Consider the following 21,370-nt stretch of genomic DNA (forward strand, 5'->3'; position numbering starts at 1 on the left):
TCAATGAAAGATGCCCAATCCCGGATTTCTGCCCTGGAGCAGCGAGCGGAAGATGCGGAAGGCCGTAACAGGCGCAACAACATCCGAGTGGTGGGCCTGCCGGAGAAGATCGAGGATGGCGACATGGTGGCCTACTTGGAAGCCTGGCTCCGAGACACGGTGGCCCCGGAGGGTCTATCCTCCTTCTACACCCTTGAGCGAGCTCATAGAGTCCCAGCGAGGCCACCACAACAGGGCCGTGCACCGCGTCCAGTGGTGGCACGGTTATTGTATTTTCGCGACAGAGACCTCATCCTCAATGCCGCCAGACATAATGGCCCCTTTAAGGTGGAGAACAGCCAGGTGAACATCTTCCCGGATTATACCTATGAAACCCAACGCAGGCGGTTTTCATTCTTGGCGGTCAAGCGCGAGCTCCGGAGCGAGGGCATCCAATACTCGCTCCTATTTCCTGCAAAGCTCCGCATCATTGTCGATGACAAGACTCAATTCTTTGATACCCCGGAGGATGTCTGTAACTGGCTTGAACTCTATAGAGCTGGAAAAGATGGCTTTAGCTCCTCATCTCAGCTAGCGGCGGAGCCGGGACAGCGACGGCGGTCTAAGAGGATACGGAGTCGCCGTGGCCGGTCGGGCGGACCCTCAACTGCGGAGACATCGACGGAGCGGAAGGGAGTGTTGGAGGTGTTATCTGCGCTGTCTGGTTCACGGGACGGTACCATTGAAGAGGAAGTGGACCCTGGTGACGAGGGAGCACCGACGGACTCGGAGGACTCGGTGACAGATAGCATCCACACGCCGGTGATCACACCGAAATCGGTTGAGGACCTTCTGGATGGACAGGGTTGACGGGGTGAGCTGCATCCTTTTGGGTGGGGGCCCGAAGCGGGGGTGGCGGGAGCTGACGGTTGATCATGATTTCCGGGGAAGTGGGGGGTGGGGTGCCTTGCTCTTGCCCCGAGGGTTTCCAATACTGTTTTGGGCTTGCTTTAGTCCTGGTAGCCAGAGCGTCGAGGGCCCACTGCCACCGCCCAGCCCGCACCTGGCCCTTAAGGCCTTCCTACGGTGGCGACCGCAGGATTAGTTGGGGACAGGGGGATTTTTGAGGGTATGGTTTGGATGGGAACTAGATGGTGCTATTTGGGTCCTGTTCTGGGGAGGGTGGGCAGGGGTTTGGTTGGAATAAGGGTTGTTGAGTTTTGGTTGGGGAAAATGGCCGCCATCAGTGCTGGGTTGATTGTTGTTCGTTCTTTGTTGGGACCCAGATGGGGAGACTTTGCACAAACAATATGGGACAATGGCTGATGTTGCTAATGTGAAATGTATTACTTGGAACGTGCGGGGGCTTCACACCATGTCTAGGCGGCACAAAGTCCACGCTTATTTAGTGCGTAGGGGAGTACAAATGGCGCTGCTGCAAGAAACCCATCTGAACAAGGCGGAAGGGGCGGCGCTACAGCGTAGGTGGAGGGGGCAGGTCTTTTACACATCGTACTCCGCGTATGCCAGGGGGGCGCTAATTTGGATTAGAGCTGGGGTTCCCTTCCAGGTCACAAACTCAGTGGTAGATCCAGAGGGGCGCTACGTGGCCATCTCGGGCACTCTGGGGGGGAGGGACCTAAACGTTTGCTGTGTGTACGCACCCAATATGGACCAGATTGCCTTCCTTTCCAGGTTATCGGGCTCGTTGGCCCACTTTTTCACTGGGCCCCTCCTGCACGGTGGGGATTTCAATTCAGTAGTGGATGTGGAGACCGACCGCTCGCATCCTCCCCTCCCTGACTCTCCGGTTCGCCGTGTGGCTAAAGGTCGTAGGGACTGGCAGTCGCGCTGGGGTCTGACGGATATTTGGAGGGCGCAACACCCCGACACTAGAGACTATTCCGACTTTTCGGGCCTACACGAGTTACACATTAGGCTGGACGGATTTCTTGGCTCGACTGAACTGGTTTCAGCGGCGGTCCATTCCGAATATTTGACTAGGACCATCTCTGACCATAACCCCCCCCCTACTGGCCCTTCGCTGGTTTCCTGGGGTGCCTGCGGTGCCCACCTGGAAGTTACATCCCGAGATCCTCGAGGACACTGTATTCAAAGCGGACTTAGGAGATAAGATCACGGAGTACTTCGCGTCCAACAGGGGCACTGCGAGCTCGAAAGCGCTGGAATGGGACGCTTTTAAGGTGGTGGTGAGGGGTTACTGCATCACCAAGAAGGTAGGTATGAGGTGGATTATCCTTGATGACTTAGATACTGCCGATCGGAAACTCCGTGAGTTGGAACTCCGCCGCCCCGGACGCCCTGAACTCCAGGAACGCACGGCAGAGGCGAAGGAGGCGGTGGCGGCGGAGGTCGAACGGCTGCGCTGCTTCGACTACAAGGCCTATACGGTTAGGTCCCTCGCAGAGGGGGATAGGTCGAGCGCATTGCTGGCGTGGCTGGCTAACCCTACGCGCCAGGCCTCACTGACGACGTCCATGCGCATGGCGGACGGGACCGTAGTGCACACTCAGCCTGAGATTCTGAGCTGCTACCTGCACTACTACGATCATTTGTACCGCAGTCGTTCTGCCAGAGACCCTGACCTTCTCGATGATTATCTACGACCCCTGGAGCTCCCAACGGTGGAGCCTGGCATAGCGAAAGCCCTGGGGTCCGACATCGGACTGGGGGAGATTCGCAGCGCCATTAAAAAGATGGCGCGGAATAAGACCCCGGGCCTAGATGGCCTTCCTGTAGAATTTTATGCAGCTTATGCTGATCTCCTAGCCCCAAGGTTAGTGATCGTATATAGAGAGGCGAAGAGGCTTGGTCGGCTCCCCGGCTCGATGCGCGAGGCCTTAGTGGTTCCCCTCCTCAAGCCGGGACGGGACTCGGCCGATCCGGCGTCCTACCGTCCCTTATCGATGCTGACGGTCGATTATAAAATTCTGAGCAGCATCTTGGCTTCGAGGCTGCTGGGCCACATGAGCTCCCTGGTACATGAAGACCAGGCTGGGTTCATCCCCAAGCGAAACACAACCATGAACATCCGTAGGTTGTTCCGCTTGCTGGGGGAACCGCTCGTGGACGCTCCGTGCCCGGTGGTCCTATCGGTAGATTTAGAGAAGGCTTTTGATAGCCTGGAATGGGACTACAGCACACTGTGTTACGGCGGTTCGGGCTCGGCGAGGGTTTCATCAGATGGACCACGGTCTTATATACCTCTGCATCGGCCAGGGTTCGGGCAGGCCTGTTGATTTCCTCACAATACCCGGTGGAGAGAGGCACGAGACAAGGTTGCTTGTTATCCCCACTTCTCTTCGCGCTGGCGATGGAGCCTCTCGCGCTGCTACTCCGATCGGGGGCTCATTATAATGGCTTCTGGACACCTTCGGGCCCGCACTACATTTCGTTATACGCCGATGACCTGTTGCTCTTCCTTGAAGACCCGGTTGTTGCCCTGCATGGAGCTGCGACGGCGCTCACAGCGTTTGGGGAGGTCTCGGGCCTCCGGGTGAACTGGGCTAAGACATGCCTTTTCCCGGTTCGCAGAGGCACCCCTAGCCCTGTTCTCAATAGAGAGATTAGATGGGAACCTGACTGCTTTAAGTACCTGGGAGCGAATGTCTACCATGAACCATCTGACCTCCTGGATGGGAACATTGCCCGATGCAGTCGAGCGCTACGGGGTAGTATGGACTTCTGGGCTACGCTACCGCTCTCGATGGCAGGGCGGATCGCTTTGCTCAAAATGGTGGAGCTTCCCCGGTTGCTGTATTATTTCCGGGCGCTACCGATATGGGTCCCGCCGGCCACATTTAGACTCTTACGGTCAATGATAGTCGGATTCCTCTGGGGCTCGGGCCGCCGAAGAGTGGCCCTCAAGACCCTGATGAGGCCGAAAGCCGAGGGTGGGCCCTCACCCAGGAGATCGCCAGGGAATTCCGGGGCCCGGAGGACAGGAGAGGTACGGGGACGGCCGGGCATGTTCTCTCCTTCATAGCGCTGCGACAATGTTTGGCCTTGCAAGACCTGTCGCTGGAGGAGAAGACCATTCACCTGTGTTGGAACCGAGCCCACGCCCGGGGCCAATTGCGAATACCGTATGCGCCCGAAATACCTTTAGGGATGTTGACGGCCTTGCCCCATGGCGGTGATTGGTCACGGTTGGCAGACTGGGAGGACGCGGGACTACAATTGGTGGGTGACCTCTATGAGGACGGGGCGCTCTTGCCCTTTCAGGAGCTCATTGACCGCTTCGAGGTTCCTCGCGGCGACTTCCTATTGCACTCGGCCTTGGTCCGAGCGATCCAGGCGCACTGGAAATGCGGGCAAGAGGAGCCCCCTACGTCTCCGGTGTGCCAAAACGTCATGATGTCTGCGGGCACGGTGAAAGCGGTCACTTGCCTCTACGGTAGACTGATCAATGAGGGGCTCACCCCCCTCACTACCTTAAGAGCCCGTTGGGAGATGGACATAGGTAAGGAGATCCCGGAGACGACCTGGTCCCAACTCGTGCGGCGAGCTTGGAAGGGCACGCGCCACGCCCGCTTTCAGTTGGTCCATTATTACGTACTCCATAGGGCATATCTGACCCTGGCGAAAATCCAACAGTATTTCGCCACGGGCTCGGCAAACTGACCCAGATGCCCGGCGCCGGAGGCAGACCTCCTCCATATGTTGTGGTCCTGCCCGGGATTGTCCTCCTACTGGATGGAAGTGGGGAAGACCCTGGAGGAGGTGACAGGGAGATCCTTACCGGTTGATGCGGCAGTGGGACTCTTGCATTGGTTTCCACATACCCCCAAAAACAAAATTTCCAGTAAATTCATTGATTTGGGGCTTCTCCTTGCTAAACGGGAGGTGACCAGGAACTGGAAGGCACGGGCTGGTCCGAACGGGGGCCGGTGGCACAGCGAACTCTTGAAGTGGGCAGCGGGAGAAAGCACGCTGAGATACCAATTAGCTGGGAGACAGCATAACGAGAAGGCACAGGAGGCAGTGCTGGAATGGGAGACATTAGTGCAGGCCCTCAGGGATTATTGCGCCCCCAGCGACTCTGAAAGTGAGGGAGCAGCTCGCCCCGAGTCCCGATAGGCGATTGTAATTCATGTCTCTGTTACTCTCCTCATGGGTCCTCTCATGAATCCTACTGCGGCTGCTACCATACACTGATGGCGGGGTTGGGTTGGGTAGGGATTAATTTGGGTTATAGTGTTTTGTGGGAGGGGTTTTCTTTGGGGTTTATAGGCTTGTTTAGAAAAGCAGATGACGGACAGTGGATTATCCGGACCAGCTTTGCCTTCCTGCTGAGCCCCCATTGGATTTCGCCGCCCGACTGTTGGGTTGTGGGCTGAATGGCTGTATAAGGGTACATGCTACTGGGGGACGGAGGGTTGCATTTCACTGATTTTGTTGGATCTATAATGCTGGTCGTATATGTAACAATTTGCTAATTCCTGCAATAAAAATATATTTAAAAAAAAAAAAGAAAATTGAAAATGTTGCTCCCCGCTAATAAATTAGTTTGATTTAGTAATATATTGAAGGAAGTATGGGCTAGCTCATTAGATTGTTAAATATGTCACACGTAATGCTGTAAAGTATATTTAACTGGCTACTGGTAGCCAGTTTATGGGCTTGAGGGATTTAACCCTTTCGATGCTCATGACGAGCTCAGCTCGTCATGATGCACAGTTGAGCTGTGCTGATGACGAGCTGAGCTCGTCATGAACAATGATAAATCTGAGATTTCAGCACCGGAGGGGAAAACGCCTAGCAGCCAAGGTGTTAAAGAATATTTTTCTGAATGGAAATGTTGAGCAATCGTTTGACATCCATGTTCCTGAACTTTTTGTTATATGTGACATACGAGAAGAAGGGCCACCAAGATACATATACGCCCCGAAGTTCACAACAAACATATTGTGTGAAATACTCATTGTGCCATCACTTTGTGCACCCTCAATATAATGCTTAGATTTATGTAGCCACACTGAAGTTTTAAAATTGTTGCAATAACTACGTTTTTGACTTAACTCTAAGTTTAGTAGCAGTCTCAATCATAAGTGGGCCATTGACTGTTTGACTTTTAATATGGAGTGAGACAGGGAGAACAAGTACTAACAGAAGTCACTTGTAAACAATTGTTAATTTCCCCTTTTGCTTATTATGAACCCTTGCCTTCTGCTCATATCGAAAATTGAGGTTGTTCACTAGTCATTAGCCCCTGCTAATGCCCCCAGCAGAGGGCACTATCATTAAAACAGTGACAGTCAAAAAGCAAACCACAGAAATCATTTAACTCACCAGAACGCCACAACACCAGAATCCACTACGACGCCAGAACCCTCCACGCACTCAACACCTGCCGAAACCACACCTGCTTCCAGGCCGCCCCGAAACGGACCCATGGACCCTTCTCCTGCCACACCTGCAGCTTCACCTGCGACAGAACCACCAAACCTCCAAGGACTGCAACCACCTCCGCATAACTACTCAACACCCGCTCCGCACGCACACACGCCGTCAAGCTCTGGGATCTGCTTGACACCTCCGACCCAGACGTGGCCTTCCTGACCGAGACCTGGTGGAACGACTCCTCGGCGGCCGACATTGCCATAGCCATCCCGGATGGCTACAAGATCACCCGCATGGATCGCATCAACGGAATCAGAGGAGGAATAGCCATCGTCCACAAGTCCACCCTCAAGGTGACCACCCACGCAGATGACACCCTCAACACCCCCATAAACCTGCACTTCTGGATCCACACCGACCCCAACACCACCCTCAGAGGAACACTCATCTACAGACCCCCCGGACCCCAGGCTCAGTTCAGCGACTCCATCGCCGGCCTCGCCAGCACCCAGTACTCGGCTCCATGGACTACATCCTCCTCGGGGACCTGAACTTCCACCTGGAGAACAACAACAACGCCAACTCTGCCACCTTGATCGCCAACCTCACCAACCTGGGCCTCAGACAACTCGTCACCGCACCCTCCCACACCACCAGCCACACGCTGGATCCTGTCTTCTCCACAGGCTCCTGCGACGCCTTCGACCACACCACTGCACTCCACTCCCACCCTTCTGATCCAAAGCCACCGACACCATCTGCGAAATCCCCCAGGGCTCATCCCTCAGCCCAACGCTGTTCAACGTCTACATGGCCCCCTGCACAAATGTCCCGCCATCACGACCTCAACATCATCTCCTACGCTGATGACACCCAGCTCATCCTCTCCCTCACCAAGGACTCACACATCGCCAAAATCAACCTCCACGAGGGAATGAAGGCCATCGCCGATTGGATGACGAGCAGCCGTCTGAAGCTGAACTCAGACAAGATGGAGGTCCTCATCCTCGGACCCACGCCCTCAGCCTGGGATGACTCCTGGTGGCCGACCACACTGGGAGCAGCACCAACACCCACCGACCAAGCACGCAATCTAGGATTCATCCTCAACTCCTCCCTCTCCATGTCTAAGCAGGTCAACGCCGTCTCCTCCTCCTGCTAAAACACCCTCCACATGCTTCGGAGGATCTACAAGTGGATCCCGACTGGAATAAGAAGAACGGTGACACAGGCCACCGTCAGCAGCAGACTGGACTATGGTAACGCACTCTACACAGGAATCCCAGCCAAACACCTAATAACGACTACAACGCATCTAAAACGCCTCCACCCAACTGGTCGTCAATGTCCCCCTCCGCAGCCACATCACCACCCACCTGAGAGACCTACACTGGCTTCCCGTCGACAAGAGGATCACCTTCAAGCTCTTCACCCATGCACACAAAGCACTCCACAACGCCGGGCCAGCCTACCTCAAGAACCGACTCAGCTTCTACACCCCCACCCGCCAGCTTCGCTCTGCCAGCCTCACCCTTGCCGCTGTCCCCCGCATCCAACGAATGACCTCCAGTGACAAATCCTTCTCCTACCTCGCCGCCAAGACCTGGAACACCCTCCCTTCCCACATATGGCAGACCCAAGACCTACTCACTTTCAGAAGACTCCTCCAGACCTGGCTCTTGGAGCAATAGCAGCACCCCCCCCCCCCCCCCCCCTCAGCGCCTTGGGACCCTCAAGGGTAAGTAGCGCGCTTTACAAGTACTCAGATTGATTGAGAATGACAAACAAGTATTTTTTCACTTTGCCTTACATTTATGAATGTGAAATGAGATTTTATGTCACTCAAACATGTCACAGAGTTGGCAGCCATCCATCAAAACAATACGAGACATCAGTGCGTATTGCAATCAATTACTTATTAAGTGCCATATCTCCATTAGAAAATGAGGCTCATATTGAGCTTTAAATCTAATGAAAACATAAAGGGATGTGAATTCACTACTAATAGTGGAAAATCAATGTATGCGCCAGCTGACAGGGTTGCCTAGCAGTACCCCCTTAACTCCCTCAAACTGGACCTTGGGCTGGGACTAGGGTGGCCAGATGTCCCTGGATTTGCCTGGACAGTCCCAGTTTCTCAAGAACTGGCCGGTGTCCTAACACATTTTTCTGCAACAAAGACATGTCCACATTTTTCAGATTAGGTCAGATAAGTGAGCACATTAATTGAAGTGTGGTGCAGGCTCACATTTCCTCCGACCCTCTCTTCACAGCAGGAACAGAAGTCGAAGTAGAACCATTTCTCTAAACACCACTGAATGAAGTTGTATGAAACCCGTTACCTGTTGGGAAAGAATCTGGGCCACCCCTGAATTGTGCTCTTACCACCAGTGTTTAAAAGAAATATTGCATAGTCCTGGTTCATGCAACATGCAATGGCTATGATATGTAAAAGTGACCCTTGTAAAGATTGTGTGCAACAGTCTTTGGCGCAATACAGAGAAGGCTAGTGAAATTTCTAAGATGCTCACTAAGTCCAAATATTGGCAACACAAAGATAAATCACTATATTCCCAGACAAAGCTTGGTTCTCTAACTGATACCTTCACTACAGTGAAGGTCTCTTTTTTAGAGAGCAATTTCAGGATGAGAGCCTGTAAAAGCCAGGTGGCTGTTTCTACCGTTCCATTATTGTCCTTCCCTATCAATTCCTTTACTTCTAACTCGGCGTGCAGCACCAGGTCAGAGGATTGTCAGTGTCCATCTTGTGACAATCCTAGAGAAACACTTGAGCATGGTATATTTTTGTGCCTGACCTGGAGAACAGCAGGAAGACCTAGATGTTACCTTTGTGCTGCGATCTGGGTGTCGGGGATCATATGGTGGCCCTGAGAATTAGGAAATCTGACTCTAGTCAACTGATGGTTTTTGCACTCTCCTGACAGCTAATGTCAATTTTGAGAGTCGGACATAAACTTGGGGCCAGATTCACAAAAGTAATCTGAGACAAAATTCAAACTTTACAACTTTCGGTATTCACAAAAAGCGTTTTAGGAATAGTAAAGTTAGGATTCCTAACTTTACTTCTCCTAAAGGCATCCTAACTTTACTACTCCTAAATGTCTTTTGTGAATACCGAAAGTAGTGAAGTTAGGATTTTGTCTCAGTTTAGGTGTGGTAAAGTTAGGAATCCTAACTTTACTACTCCTTAATGCCTTTTGTGAATACTGGAAGTCGTAAAGTTAGGATTTTGTCTCAGATTACTTTTGTGAATTGGGCCCTGGGTACCTACCCAGACGTCTAAGGTAGCACTCTTGTATGTACTGTACTACATCTGCCTTACTGACTTTACCTCACACACTAGCCATAGTGCTAATAATTTATGTAACTGTTATGAATTATGCATGATGTTATAAAGGTTTTTATATGTGTACATTTTACGCTTTTATGTACGTCTATTATAAACTGGATATGTTTATATATAGGCAGATGTGATTTCGAGTGATAATGTGGTTTGTATATGCTTTTATGGCATTTCTGCTGAACTAAAGCTTGACGTGATGATGACAAAAATGAAGGTTTTTTTCTAAACTTGAACAGGCGTCAGTGTGGAATAACTGATTTTTCACAAACTGGAAAATAACATTATCTGTGAAACTCAAGGGCCTGAAAGCTTACTCTAATACGATTTTTTTTCAGAAAATGCCAGAAGCACATACTCTCTAGGAGACAAGGCTAAAGGCCGGAAATGAGTACCAGTAGGACACTGGATGACATTTAAAGTGGCTATGTCTTTATGTATAATTTTATAAGACAGCTGCAATAAATACCAGCAAAAGACATTACATGCGCCAACATTATTTATGGTCTAAAATTATGCAAATTATTATTTACGAAAAATGTCATCTTACAGTGCTACTTCCAAAGCATTGATTACTGAAAAGCACAATTATTTTGACTACTTTGTTATGTTTAAAGTATTGGCCATTACTTGCTGTTGACAATCACAGCTGAAAGAACTTTGCCTCTGCATAATGCATTCAATGTTTTGTTCTATTCACTTATGAAAAAACATATCATTATTTTTGTTAACATTGGGTATTTTCAAGTTTTACTGAACAAACATGTTGCCTTTAAAGAAACGTCCCTATAATATTCTCTAAAGTAAAATGTTCTTGTCAACAACATAAACTCGTGCATAAATAGAAGGTGTGGTTACTTATGTTTGAAAGAATGAGTGTGCGAGAATCAAAAAAACCCGAGTCCCTGCTCCACAATAAAGTATGTTTTCATAAAGAAATACCAGTAGAAGGAATGTAAAATGTGTATCTCCCTTTCCAAGCTGTATATGTGCACTGTGTGTGGTATGCAGCTGTCATGATTGGGAATATATTGGAAACATTATGCACATTCGGCAGGATAAATCCTTGATTGGTTAGACCTAAGACTACCTTAAAATTCAGAGGTTTATAAGACTATTTTAAAACATTTTTAAATGTTTGTGCAAATGTGAGAAAAGGAACATATTTACGAAAAGAGGCACAAATTCATTGATTACTCATAGTATTCCTCATAATAATCATTACAGAGTAAAACATATACAAAGAGTAGAGTACTCAGCATTAGTCTACACGTTTATTTGTTGTAGCCACACATCGGTACCTGTCGAAAGGACGAGAGATCCACATACAGGAGACACGGGGATAGTGCACGCCGAGAACTATAGACTAAATAGTAATTTTGAGAAGCATCATGCTATGTTAATATTGTTCTGACAAATATACGAGACACAACTTTGGTAGCAAAAGTAGTTAAAGTTACTGTAATATACAAAGTAATAGCAGGTAAACAGATGTTCATTGTATGGCGGGGTAGGACACAATCAGGGAATCCCTTCAGTTCTGCTGCACTGTAGAGACATTCAGGATGAGATACATCCAAATCCCAGCTCCTTCTTGCATAATGACTCGAGAAAAATTGGTATTAAAATAACAATTAAAACAAGGTGTAAGTAAGGTATGGGTGCCTCCATCGAATATGAATCTAGGTAAAGCTGGCCATCTATTTCCACTATTCCTCATCAAGTCTTGGGACGAATGGACCTCATATCTGTTCAAATGTGAGCAGTGTTTCATTAATTGTATAGCTTGTTCGTGGAATAGTATCCTGCCCAATTCTCTGAGCCTTTTCTCCATTGTGGAGAGGGTGATTTGCATCCAGTGTCTGAGAATACTAATTTTGGATGCAGCCAGTGAAGGTACAAGCCATCTGAGTAAGTGTGGTGTGAGCTCTTCGATCTATTACATCGTGTATTAGAACGCAGTGAATAGATGGAATGATCTGAATCTAGTGTACAATGTCCAATCCAATTATATTGATTGCCATTAAAGTAGCAGCTCATCACAGTAGCATAAAATAATGGGAATATCATAATGGCGTGAATTACACCATGACTGGATGCCATCTAACCTCTTTTAATTTCTTGTGAATACATATGTATCACCATATTGTTATTTTATCAAGTCTGATTAATGCACTGAATTTTATCATTCCTTTTTTAACTATATTAAAAATGTATTTTTTCTAAACTGCACTAGTTTGTTTGTTTAATCTATTGTGTAATTGATTATATGCCTGGGAGCGTTATTTCACACACACGTGAATTACATCTACAGCAATTGTCTATTTGTAGGAGTCCTTCCCCATGCAACCTTTGCAGGAACCAGTACCACAAATGTGATGACTTAAAATCTAGAAACTGCCCATGTAAATTTGTCAATTTAGTGCAAGATATACATTATAATAATGATATTTGCACACATCTATAATTATATCTGTAGTATGTTTCCACTGCATATTAGAAATGATGTCCTAAAGTGGATCGATTCCAGCATTAACAGATTTATCTGGGGAGGGGTACGGTTAAGGTTGAAGTAAGGAATACTGTGGTCACACATGACTTAATGAAGACTACAGCTTCCACACATAAAACTGTATTGCTATGCAAACCATATCTCTCCACTGGCCTTGACAGTGATTAAAACATTAGAGGTCACTATAGGGAGAAGACTTGTTTACTGCATTGAACCGATTTTGTCTACCTACTGTGATTATTCACATTCAGAATTGACAATAAACTTATCGCTTAATGCATGACGAATATTTGAAGAAAACGCCATAAACTCATAAAAAAGCATTAGTGGTCTGTGGGTTTAAAGGGCTCTGGTTATCTTCCATAATCTTTTCCAGCCCAATGTACACCTTTAGCCACAGATGTTTTAATCCCTGTGTTATCCATTTCATATTGTGACAGCAGTAGTACACCATGTCATGTGCAACAGTTCGCACTTCTCCCCCTTGATTCTAAACAAGGAAACTTAGGAAAAGGTTTGTGTGAGGGACATACTGTTGGGATTGACAGTGCAGGTATGAATAGCATCATGTTGATGTCATCACCATATAAAAATCATTTTATAGCGCTGGCATTCTTCCTTGAGACTGCAAGGCAGTCCTTCCAGCAGCAGGGCAGTCCTTATGACAACAGGACAGTTTATCTTCTGAATCTTCCACAGGTCAAGGGCTGTTCTGATGAATGGTTGTGGTCAGTTTTTGTCTTTCTTTGGTTCTGGATTCAAACTGTCAAGAGAGGCGAAAAACAGCGTTGGCCTGGTGTCAGGTTCCTTTGAGTGTGCTGTAGACAGGGCCCTTTAAAATGAGATCCGGGCAGGGGATAGCTTCCCCCAGCCATCCTGTCGGCAAGACACTCTCCCCTCACACAAAGTCTCCCTTTTTCTCACTGTCAGAAATCAATCCATATACCACATCAGCAGACCCATTCAAAGTCACGTGACCAAGGACATTGGAAGAAAGGCACATTTAGTTTAGACAGGGAAATGTCAACTTTTTTAAAGTGCCATTTTCAAAATGATTCCTTAAAATCTGAATTTACCATAATAGAGGATTTTAAATTACAATTAATGAATGAATGAATGAATGAAAATTATTTGTAGAGCGCGCGATGGCCGAACGGCTTCCTGGCGCTGGGAGCTCTGAAGAACCGAACAGACAGGGCCAGGAGGTTTAGCAGGGGTAGGCCAGGGCAAACAGAAAAGTTTTCAGCGCTTTACGGAAATGAGAAAAAATAGGGATCGAACGCATAGAAAGAGGAAGAGAGTTCCAGAACCGGGGAGCAAGAACAGAAAAACGGGTTCCACCAGTGCGAGATTTGTGAAAGCGGGGAACAGTGAGGAGGGCAGAAGATGATGAACGGAGAGTGCGGGCAGGGGTGTGACGGGAAATCAGAGAATTGATGAAAGCCGGTGCAGAGTGATCAAGGGCCCGATAAACAAGGCACCCTAGTTTAAACAAAGATCTCTGCAAAATGGGCAACCAGTGAAGGGATTTGAGGACGGGAGTGATGTGATGGGTTTTGGGCAAGTGAAAGATAAGACGGGCGGCCTGATTCTGGATAGCTTGTAAGCGGCGGGTTTCATAGGCAGGGATGCCAGCGAACAAGCTATTGCCATAATCAAGGCGGGAAGTGATAAGGGCGGAAATGATGATTTTAAGGGAGTCCAGAGAAAAGAAACGAGAAATTTTCCGAATCATTCGGAGGGAAAGAAAACAGGAGGACACCACGGCGCTGACCTGGCCATGCATGGACAGGTCCTGTCTGACCTTGATGCCCAAAGTTTTAACAGAGGGAACGGGGGTGGGAGGGGGGCCAAGAATGGGAGGCCAGAAGGCAGGGGACCAGGGACTGGATGAGCCGCCAATCAGGACAAGCTCAGTCTTATCTGGGTTGAGATTGAGGTGATTGGCGCTCATCCACCCAGAGATAAAGACCATGGTGGAGTGAAAAAAGGATAGAGAGTGAGAGGAAGAGGAAAGATCAAAGACGAGCTGGAGGTCGTCAGCGTAGTTATACACAGAGACCCCCAGCTCAAGAAGGGAAGAGATAAGAGGGTGAATATAGAGATTGAAAAGAAGGGGAGAGAGAGAGGAACCTTGGGGGACCCCACAGGGCACCGGGAGGGGAGAAGCAGAGAAGCCGGGAAGGTGAACAGCTTGAGAGCGCCCTGTCAGGAAGGAGGTGATCCAGGAGAAGGCAGAACCTCGTATGCCTGCTGCGCTGACACGGTCCAGAAGAATGTTATGGTCGACCGTGTCAAACGCAGCGGACAAGTCGAGGAGGATCAAAGCTTGGGGGGAGTTGACGTCGGCCTTGGCCTTAAGCTCGTCGAGAACGGCTAACACCACGGTTTCGGTCGAATGACCCGAACGGAAACCAGCTTGGTGAGAAGCCAGAAGCTGGTTCTGTTCAACATAAACAGAGAGACAGGAAGTAACGTAAGATTCAAGAATTTTAGCAAGATAAGGGAGAAGAGAGATAGGTCTAAAGTTAGAGGGAAGAGAAGAGTCGAGACCAGGCTTTTTAAGAATGGGGGAGACAATAGCAGATTTGAATGAAGAAGGGACCAAACCGGTGGAAAGAGAGGCATTAAGAAAGGAGAGAGGGGTATCAGGACAGGAAGAAAAAAGGATTTTAAGAATACGGGCAGGGGCACAGTCAGTGGGGGAACCAGACTTGATTTTGGTGAGCAGAGCTAGGAAGGAGTCCAAGGGGAGGGGGGGAAAAGAAGAGAAGGAGGATTTAGGCGCAGGGGGAACAGAGTGAGGAGGAGTAAAAGGAGTGACCAAGATGTTAGATTTGATTTTTACAATCTTCTCGATAAAGAAGTTGTTAAGAGAAGAGCAGAGGGCCTGGGAGGGGGTGAAGTGAGGGCAAGCACGATCAGAGGTGGCCAAGTTGTTTACCAAAGAAAAAATTTCTTTAGCTTTGTTGGCCGAGAGCGCCACTTGTTCAGAGAAGTACTTGGTCTTAGTGGCCAAAATGGCCTGCTTGTACTCCTTAAGAAGGGTTTTGTATTTGGCCTTATGGTCAGGGCAGTAGCTACGGCGCCAAAGGCGCTCTGAGCGTCTAAGCTCCAGTTTAAGAGTCTTGAGCTCCGGGCTAAACCAACGGTGAGCCTCGTGAGGGCGGATGGATTTGACTAGCTTGAGGGGGGCTACTAAATCACATGCAGAAGAGAGCCAGTTACCAACTGCAGCGGCCTGTGAGTCAAGGGGAATACCAGTGAGGTCTGGGGAAGAAGAAGCAAGGGAGTGAGAGAGGGAAGCCAAGTCAACACGATTCCAGCTACGGGAGAAAACATTCTTGGGGCGAAGGGGCTTGTGAGGGGAGCCAGTAGTGATAGAGAAAGAGATGAGGGAATGGTCAGACCAGGTACATGGGAGGATACTGGGGGGGGGAACTATGTCCTGGGATGACCAGACTTGGTCCAGGATGTGTCCGAATTTGTGGGTGGGAACCAGGACGTGGGACTTGAGGTTGAGACAGAGGAGAGTGGCCGTGAAGTCCTTAGATGCTGAGTCCTCCCTGGGATCGCCAGGCCAGTAGTTAAAATCCCCAAGCAAAAGGACAGAGGAGTTATTAACCACCAGCGTGGCGAGAAGTTCCTGCAGGGAAGCCACGAACAGGGGCATGTTCAGGGGAGGGCGGTAGACAAGGACAACGGTGAGAGGTGCCGGCAGATTGGAAGAGCGAGCGACCAGGAAGTCCACTCCAGCGATGGGTGCTTGGGGGAGAAGCTGGAATTGAATAGTGGATCGGACAATCATGGCAACACCCCCCCCGACCTTGTCCGCGGGGCGGTCAGCCCGAAGGACATAGTAGGAATGGGGAAGGATGGCAAGAATGTCGGGGAGGGAAGCCTCCGAAAACCATGTTTCTGTTAGGAACAGAAAATCAGGGGAGTCTGTAGTAAGAAGATTAAACAGGTCAAGTTGGTGTTTGCCTGCCGAGCGAGTGTTGAGGAGATAAGCAGAAGCAGTGTGAGGGGGAGGTGAGGGTCCAATGGGGAGGGGATCGATGTCTGGCGTAGGGAGGGGAAGAATTGGGTGAGGAGACACAACACGGTCTGAGCGGGGAACATAGATGTCTAAAGCAACAAGATGCTGCATGAGGGTGTGGGGGAGAGGCACATCAATGGTGTAGGAGAGAAGCTGAGCAGGCGTGTATGACAACAAGGAAGCAGGGGGTGTGGCCCCTGGTCCCGGCCCGTCGCGGACGGGCGCAGACGGGCTTAACTTAGGCGCAACTTCGGCGCGCCTTCGTCGCGCCCGCTGCGCTCGTCCGCTGCGCGGCCGGGATAATAGTGCCATAAGTAGGGGACCGGAAGTAGCAGGGCGTGGCAGGGGGTGGAGGGACAGAGGAGCTGCCCCGCCAACCAGAGAGCAGCCCAAGATGTAGCACACGCCCGTCCCCGCCCTCGTGACCTGCCCGTCAGAGGGGGAGGGAACGCTCAGCGTGGGGTGCTCTGGAGGCGGCTAACAGGAAGTCCCAAGAAGATAGGGGGTGCGCGGTGTCCTCAGCGCAGCCCCTGAAGCAGAAGCAGGGTAAGAAAAAAGTGTCCAAGCACTTAATTAAAAAGATCGTTGCGCCGCGCCACGGCAGCGTTGTTGCTCCCGGCGAAGCCTCGGGAGGTCTGGTGATTCAACAGAGCTAGGCAGGACTAGCCCGGCAGGAAGAAATTGCCAGGGGGGGAGGGACAGAGGAGCTGCCCCGCCAACCAGAGAGCAGCCCAAGATGTAGCACACGCCCGTCCCCGCGACCTGCCCGTCAGAGGGGGAGGGAACGCTCAGCGTGGGGCGCTCTGGAGGCGGCTAACAGGAAGTCCCAAGAAGATAGGGGGTGCGCGGTGTCCTCAGCGCAGCCCCTGAAGCAGAAGCAGGGTAAGTAAAAAGTGTCCAAGCACTTAATTAAAAAGATTGTTGCGCCGCGCCACGGCAGCGTTGTTGCTCCCGGCAAAGCCTCGGGAGGTCTGGTGATTCAACAGAGCTAGGCGGGACTAGCCCGGCAGGAAGAAATTGCCAGGGGGGGAGGGACAGAGGAGCTGCCCCGCCAACCAGAGAGCCGCCCAAGATGTAGCACACGCCCGTCCCCGTCCTCGTGACCTGCCCGTCAGAGGGGGAGGGAACGCTCAGCGTGGGGTGCTCTGGAGGCGGCTAACAGGAAGTCCCAAGAAGATAGGGGGTGCGCGGTGTCCTCAGCGCAGCCCCTGAAGCAGAAGCAGGGTAAGAAAAAAGTGTCCAAGCACTTAATTAAAAAGATCGTTGCGCCGCGCCACGGCAGCGTTGTTGCTCCCGGCGAAGCCTCGGGAGGTCTGGTGATTCAACAGGTGTAAACAGCATATCTCTATCAGCTCCCAATCTGGGTTAGCATTTAGTAATCCAATAGGAGCGATGGGCCTTAAAACAGTGAAAAATGACTTTAGATGTTTTTTATTGTCAGGACATGTAAAATGTAAACACACATCAGTGCTTAATTGCACTTGGGACAGCTGCTTATTTAAAGATGAGCAGGAAAACAGTTATTTAATAATTCAATACTTGTTTAAAACAGCTAATACCAGCCACCCAAACCCTTCAAAGCTTGGATGCCTTGAACAGTCTGAATTCTCACACTTGTAGCAGTGTGATGATAAGAAGTTGTGTAAGTTCTGTTTTGGCAGTGCTGGCACTGGCAATGTGTGGTACAAACTGCGGTGGCCTCATTGCGAAGGCCCCACACTAATTTGTTTACAAATTAAGCACTAGCACACACGTCCTTCTTTTTAACTGTCATGAACCCTGCCCTATGAGCTTTTAGGTATACTTTAGGGGTGTCTAATAGGTAATGAAAAGGACAGTTTAGGCCTGATAAAAAGGTTTATTTTGCTAGATCAAAATGACATTTTGAAACTGATCGCAGGTTTTAATGACAGGCCTCATACATGTTTTATAATGCTACTTTAGTATGTGGCACAATGATTGCTGCTGCTTATTAGTAGCATAAAATGGACAGGCCCTGGGTCTGTGTAGTACCATCTACCAGGGACTTACAAAGTAAATTAAATGTGCTAAACAGGCATATGTCAATTGTACCACTTTGCAACTGGTTAGCAGGGAAAAAGTGTACATAGTCTTAAAAGCCAACCAAAATGAGTTCATCAGAGAACAGACAGCAGATGAAGTTATGCCATCTGGGGTGACCAATCAGAATGAGCCAAATGCAACATTCAGGGATTTTAGTACAAGCTTACGTTACTAACAAATCATAGACATTCAGTAAAGGTTAAAGGGATGTTATAGTTAGTATTAAAATTTCAGTTTGAGCATACTGTTTTAAATTATCAAAAGCACTGACATTTACCAGTTCTAGTTATTTAAAGTAACTATAACTCACTACCCTGTGCCCCGTGTTCATCAAAGATGTCATTTCAGAAATTTGGTTGCCTACCCCCACCATGCATGGCCAAAGGCATGGGGTTAGATGCCGGGCCTAGCCACAGACCGCTGGCACACATGGCTGAATATATCACATAATAATATAAACGTTTTAACACTATCACTGCTGCAGCAATACCACCACTGTGCTGAAAATCCTTGGAATCCATTGTTCATGACGAGCTCAGCTCGTCATAAGCACACGACCAGTGTACTGCATGACGAGCTGAGCTCGTCATGAGCATCGAAGGGGTTAAGTAAGGCAGTCTTACTCTCCTTGTCAAAGGGTCAGAACATTAAAATATTAAAAGCAGAGGGCCTATTGGCTTTACCAAAGGGTCTGCACAACAACATATATAAAGATGCCCTATCAGCTTTGTCAAAAAGTCACCAATAACCATAACCAAATGTATATTTTATGAATTCACACACTGTACTGTTTAATAACAGTGATTGTCAAAAAATATTTTTAAGAAAACATTTTCTTTTAATCTCAAAATGGCTTTTAGTATTTCTTTCAAATTCTTTCATGCCACAAAGTTCAGCCATGGATCCAACCACAAGAAACCTCTGCACTCCAGTTGAAGAGCAGTCAGCTCCAGTTTGGAGAGCTATTAAAAAAAATAGGGGTAAACTATGGATAGGTATAGTTAGGACCACATTTCCACCGGAAACCCAGTATTTGGTTTGCTAATAACTTTGGAACTCTTTGCCAATTCTTCACAACACTTTTTTAAAAAACATGTTTTTCCTACTCATTTTTCTATAGGAAAATTAGACACAGCTACAGCCAAAACAGCTGGGAGGAAATACTCAAAATTTAGCAGAAAGATAGATCTTGGTCCAGAAACTGTGCTTTTTGTGATTTCGTTTAAATCCATCCAGTAGTCTTAGGGAGATGAATGTTCTGAAACTTTTCATATTTCACACTGTGGAGCAGAAACATCTCTAGCAAATATCTGATTGCTTGTCATTACCTCAACGAAAATGTGGCAAATGCCATTTTAGGACTTGGGGTCTCAGTCCCCTGTCCTCAAAAAAATATAAACAATAGCTCTAATAGGAATAGGAAGGATTATGATAGTTAAATTCTACTGCAATTGACTGATAAGGATGAATATCAGAAATTAAATATTGGTCGCATTGGAACTATATCTAAGAACATTAATACTAAACTCAAATCATAGCTAGACAAACAACTCCTGAATGATGCGAAATACACCTACTTGAGAGTAAATAAACCACATTATCTGTGCATAAATACACTATCTAAAATGTCCTCTGGGATGATTAAATATCTTTGGAAGTGGTGGCCCAACAGAACACTCCTCCGTGTATGTTGACAAGTTTTGCAACCACATGTGGTCAACCTGACATCTTATATTAGAGGCACCAAGCATATTCTTTGTATACTCAGCATTGTCACCTTGGAACCAGAAATGGTGCTTGTTATATTTGTGGTGGTACTACTACACTGTTAGAAATTGAGTCCCTAGTACTACAGTAATACAGTGGAAATACCAGAGAAAGACTCCCCACCAGTTTAGAACAATATAGAATATTTATCTAAGGAAAACAAGACCAAAATGACAAAAATGCAATTAGTAGATGTTGTGATGTGGATTTCTGAAGATTAAATCCCCAAAGAGTGCTCAGAGGTTGATAGCACTAAAAGGTTGCTGAGGTTGTGCTAGATCGGAGTAAATCCAAGTTCAGGCCAAATGTGATTGAGGCCGGGCTGTCTACAGGATTCAGAAAAGGTCCTGCTGAGGAAATGCCTGGGCTGGATCAAGAGTGTCAAGAGCATCTATGACAACTTCGACACACTGAACCCTCACCAACCACCCCGACACCCTGAAGCCAGCGATCGACAACTGGACAGCCCTCACCACCGAAGACACACTGAAGATGATGAAATAAATCCACTCCGGGGTCCCCACGGACTCCTGCCTCCACCTCATTTTCAACAGAGCCGCCGACACCATCGCTCCCTGGCAACCGCCTTGTTCCCTGATGACTGGAAACATGCTGAGATCAACCCCCTCCTGAAGAAACCCTCGGCGGACCACTCCAACCTCAAAAACTTCAGAACCATCTCCCTTCTCCCATTCTCAGCAAAAGTACTCGAGAAAGCCATCAACAGTCAACTCGCCACTTGCATCGAAGAGTACAACATCCTCGACTCCTTCCAATCCAGCTACAGAAAAAAACACAGTACAGAAACCACCCTCCTCGCCACAATAGACGACATCCGTATATTACTGAACAAAGGAGAAACAGCTTCCCTCATCCTCCTCGACCTCTCAGTGGCATTTGACACTGTCTCTCACCACACCCTAATATGCAGACCCCATGGCGCAGGGATCCATGACTATGCCCTCGACTGGATCCGCTCCTTCCTCTCTGGCCAAACGCAGGGGGCCACACTCCCCCCTTTCCTCTCGTATCCTACACCTACCACCTGCAGAGTCACCCAGGGATTCTCACTCAGCCTACAAACTTCATCATCTACATGGCTCCACTGGACCCCCTCTGTAGCGATCGCTACCATTGACAAGACCAAAGGTAAAAGATTCCGTATTTCCAGTCCTTTGCGGAAGCACTACAAGTCCCAGAAGGCCATCCGGCGCTGGGGGTTGGCTCAATGGGAGGGCATTATATAAGCTCCACCTTTGGAACACAACGGGGCTTGTCAATCGTG

This window comes from Lissotriton vulgaris, chromosome 8 (genome assembly GCF_964263255.1).
Source record: "Lissotriton vulgaris chromosome 8, aLisVul1.2, whole genome shotgun sequence".
Taxonomy (NCBI): Eukaryota; Metazoa; Chordata; class Amphibia; order Caudata; family Salamandridae; genus Lissotriton; species Lissotriton vulgaris.